The 4,913-nt window shown below is 39.8% G+C and overlaps 1 pseudogene; it reads right to left on the bottom strand.

The window, feature by feature from the left end:
- Window positions 1–4,418: 4,418 nt before the first annotated feature.
- Window positions 4,419–4,913, bottom strand: LOC119305796 (annotated as a pseudogene).

The following is a 4,913-nucleotide window of genomic DNA, read 5'->3' as shown; positions in this document are numbered from 1 at the left end:
GCACCATGTGTTGGTGCGCCATTGGTGTGCAAATACTAATGGCGCACCACACCCCACGATGCGCCATTAGTAAAAAAAAATTATTTTTTTCAAAACTACTAATGGCGCATGGCGGGTGTGGTGCGCCATTACTATGTTGACATAGTAATGGCGCACCACACCCACCGTGCGCCATTAGTAGTTTTGAAAAAAAAATAAAAAAATTGTTAGTAATGGCGCACCTGTGGACAGTGGGTGTGGTGCGCCATTAGTAGTTTAACTATCAATGTCGCACCACCCCACAGTGCGTCATTACTAACATGGCCCAAAAGCTCCCGAATGCACCCCCCTGTGGATCGCCTTTTCAGTTTTAAAAAAAATAAAAGAAAATGATGGAAATGTCAAAAAAATAAAAAAAATAAGTTTCCCATGTGATATGTGGTCTAGTTGTTGGGAAAATTTACAAATATGAATTTCAACTTTATTTGCAAAATCTCTCTGGAAATTTGTAAAATGGGCATAACTTTTGCATACGAACTCGGATGAAAAAGTTTTTTATATGAAAAACCATCTACTCGAAAAGTTACATTTTTAAAAATTTTAAAATCCCCAAAAACCTAACAGAAAAAAAGTTACGGGGCTTTCAAGATCTAGAGGCAAAAAAATTCAAAAAATTTCAAACTTACTAGTGGCGCAACGTGGATGTGGTGCGCCACTAGTAACAGAAAAAAAATTGGTTTTGAAATTATTTTTTGATTTTTTTTCAAAAAATGATACGTAATATGACCGGGAAGTTTGAAATATTTTTCAAAATTTCATCATAGTCATGAACATGAACAAAGTCCTAGACATCAACAAGGTATAATAGGATTGATATGCTAGATATATCAATAAGTGCCTGTGAAGTAAGCTATTGCTGGGGTTGGATAGAACTTTGAAGTTAAGCGTGCTTGGGCTGGAGTAGTGTGAGAATGGGTGACCTTTCGGGAAGTTTGACCATGGAGTGCGATTTGACCTGAGATTAAGCATATTGACCTGAGATTAAGCCATAGTGAACTGAGATTAAGAAAAAAACCAAAAAAAAAATTTAATTTTTTTTAAAAAATTTGATTTTTTTTAAAAAAATATTGTTACTAATGGCGCACTTCTATGTGGTGCGCCATTAGTATACCAGATACTAATGGCGCACCGTGGGCTATTCTAATGGCGCACCAGCGGGTGCGCCATTAGTATGCCAGATACTAATGGCGCACCACAGGTGCGCCATTAGAAAAAAAATCTAATGGCGTGGTGCTAGTGGCGCACCTATAGTGCGCCATTAGTAGCGAAAACAGGTGTGCCACTAACAGCCCTTTTTGTAGTAGTGTGGTGAACCGACCAAGAGTTCGGCATGGCCAAGGCTAAATAATCACCAATATCATTGCCCCACGAATTACACAGGGCGAGGACACTATCATCGCCACACAGTTACTTCATCAACCTGGGATCGACCGTTCACAAATTTTGACCTGCGTCGGCATCACCATGCCGCCTCTACTTCAAGCCAACATCCAACACGCTGACCTGCTCTGACTCGTCAGCTGACATGGAGGCTTTGACACCTCGGCTGGACCGGGGGCTTTGACTCGTCAGCTGACCGTGCTGCCACTTCTTCAAGCCAACATACAACACACCGACCTGCTACCAATTCAAAGACGCACCTGGAATTTACACATTTTGAAAAGCAAGACTTCATTTTTAGAAGAGTGGATGATACATTTTGACCAAAATAAAGCTGAACCTTTTCTTCAGGTTGTTCTCATGTAGGAGTAGGGTCCACTTTCCGGGTAATCATTTTCAATCTCCTGACGATAGATAACGGGCAACTCGAGTCAGGCTCTTACCATCTTCTACGTACATTGTAGACTGAAGTGTAGCAAATGTTGTTGGGAAATGACGAAAAAGTGTGAAGCACAGGTGACATACATCAAACGTTGTATTGATGCCTTCTAAAAAACAAAAACAAACAAATTGGACAGATGGAATATGATATCGGTATACATGACATACATTCTATCAAGACATGCCAGCAGACCCCTTAGGTCTGAGGCATCTAGCCTGTTCTATCCCACATTGAAAAATTATACACTTGTGAATTTGGAAATGAACAGAGATAGACCATAACAAATATAAAGCTAGAACATTAGAAATGTCAACACAAGATGAGAGAGCCGGATCGTTTATATGGTCAGACTTGTGTGAGCCTAGCTATAGCTATGAGCTGGTGCATGGAGTGTGTGTGTGCACTCCATACATCATGAGCAATGGAAGCACCTGAATGGTGCTGCCCCATCTTCCAGGTAGATATAAAAATTGTAGGGCTGCCATTTTCAATTTTTTTTCACCCAAAGGAGGGGTACCACATATACGATCTCAATTTAGAATTTCTATTTTCAATACCTTACAAATAATTTTACTTCTTTTGTTGAGGAATCCATAAATTCAGAATTTGATAGAATGACTGCTTGTTCACAAATCATATAAAAGGATAAGTACCACAAACAAATATGGAAATTGCAACATCCTCATATTAGAAGCTTCCACTTACCAGAGATCTATAAGTTCCATTGTCACTACGATGGGACTATTTTCACAAAAATCTCTTTTAGATTTTCATCTTCTGTCATTTGTTCCAAAATTCTGTCAATGGAAATAATTTCTGATGAAGGGTTCACTCCGCAGGCTGTGGCTGACTTGAAAACAAAAATTTGGACATTTTCTCCTTCTTAGCTTGTATATCATATTTGCCATTCTCTTGTGTTCCTTCTATGATTAGATTGTATGTATGGACAATCTTTTGCTGAGCAATTAGATATGCACGTCCAATCGTCTGCCTTTTGATAGAAGGGTTCCACACAACATCAAGCCAACATCCAACATGTCGACCTGCTCCGACTCGTCAGATCACATGGAGGATTTGACACCTCGTCTGGACCGGGGGCTTCGACTCGTCAGTTGACCGTGCTGCCACTTCTTCAAGCCAACATACAACACGCCTACCTGCTTCAACTCGTTAGCTGACCGTGCCGCCTCTTCTTCAAGACAACATCCAAAAAGCCAAAAATTCAAAGGCGTAATTGGAATTTACACATTTTGAAAAGCACGACTTCATTTTTAGAAAAGTGGATGATACATTTTGACCTAAATAAAGCTGAACTTTTTCTTCAGGTTGTTCTCGTGCAGGAGTCGGGTCCATTGTCCGGGTAATTATTTTCCATCTCCCGACAATAGACAATGGGCAAGTCGAGTCAGGCTCTCAGCACCTTCTATGCACATTGTAGATTGAAGTGTAGCAAATGTTATTGGGAAGGATGAAAAAGTGTGAAGCACACAAGACATACATCAAATGTTATATTGATGCCTTCTAAAAAAATAAAAACAAACAAATTGGACTGATGGAATATGATATCGGTATACATGACATACATACTATCAAGACATGCCAGCAGGCCCCTTAGGTCTGAGGCATCCAGCCTGTTCGATCCCAGATTGAAAAATATACATTGTGAATTTGGAAATGAATAGAGGTCGACCATAACAAATATAAAGCTAGAACATTAGAAATGTCAACATAAGATGAGAGAGCCCAATCGTTTATATGGTCAGACTTGTCTGAGCCTAGCTATTGCTATGGGCTGGTGCATGGAGTGTGGGTGTGCACTCCATACGGCACGAGCAATGGAAGCACCTGAATGGTGCTGCCCCATCTTCCAGATAGATATAATTTTTTTAGGGCTGCCATTTTCAATTTTTTCACCCAAAGGAGGGGTACCACATATACGATCTCAATTTAGAATTTCCAATTTCAATACCTTAGAAATAATTTTACTTCTTTTGTTGAATAATCCATGAATTCAGGATTTGATAGAACGACTTCTTGCCCGCAAATGATATAAAAGGATAAGTTCCACAAACAAATATGGAAATTGTAACATCCTCATCTTAGAAGCTTCCGCTTACCAGAGATCTGTAAGTTCTATTTTCACTATGATGGGACTATTTTCAAAAAAATCTCTTTCAGATTTTCATCTTTTGTCATTTGTTCCAAAATCCTATCAATAGAAATAAATTCTGAGGAAGGGTTGCACTCCACAGGCTGTGGTTCACTTGAAAAGAATTTTTTTGACATTTGCTCCTTCTTAGCTTGTATATCATATTTACCCTTCTCTTGTGTTCCTTCTGTGATTAGATTGTATGTATGGACAATCTTTTGCTGACCAATTCGATATGCACATCCAATCGCCTGCCTTTGGATAGAAGGGTTCCACACAACATCGAGGAGCACCACACGCGACGCTCCAAATGATATAAAAGGATAAATACTAGAAACAAATATGGAAATTGCAACATCCTCATCTTAGAAGCTTCCACTTACCAGAGATCTATAAGTTCTATTATCACTACGATGGGACTATTTTCACCAAAATCTCTTTCAAGTTTTCATCTTCTGTCATTTGTCGCAAAATCCCGTCAATGGAAATAAATTGTGATGAAGGGTTCACTCCGCGGGCTATGGCTCACTCGAAAACAACAATTTGGACATTTGCTGCTTCTTAGCTTGTATATCATATTTGCCCTTCTCTTGTATTCCTTCTGTGATTAGATTGTATGTATGGACAATCTTTTGCTGACCAATTCAATATGCACATCCAATCGTCTGGCTTTTGATAGAAGGGTTCCACACAACATCGATCGAGGAGCACCACACGCGACGTTCCAGAGAGGGTGATACCTTCTCCATGCACCTTGGTAGATGCAAGCATCACCTTGACCTCGCTCTTCAAATCATTGAAGTCCACCATCAAGGCCTTGCAAGTTTTAACGGAGACATTTCCACTCATATATAGGAGCCCGTTGCGTTTAGTCCAGTTGAACTGTTTCCTCGGCTGTTCCAT

This window comes from Triticum dicoccoides, chromosome 5B (genome assembly GCF_002162155.2).
Source record: "Triticum dicoccoides isolate Atlit2015 ecotype Zavitan chromosome 5B, WEW_v2.0, whole genome shotgun sequence".
Lineage (NCBI taxonomy): Eukaryota > Viridiplantae > Streptophyta > Magnoliopsida > Poales > Poaceae > Triticum > Triticum dicoccoides.
This window is presented reverse-complemented; position numbering and strand designations above follow the sequence as displayed.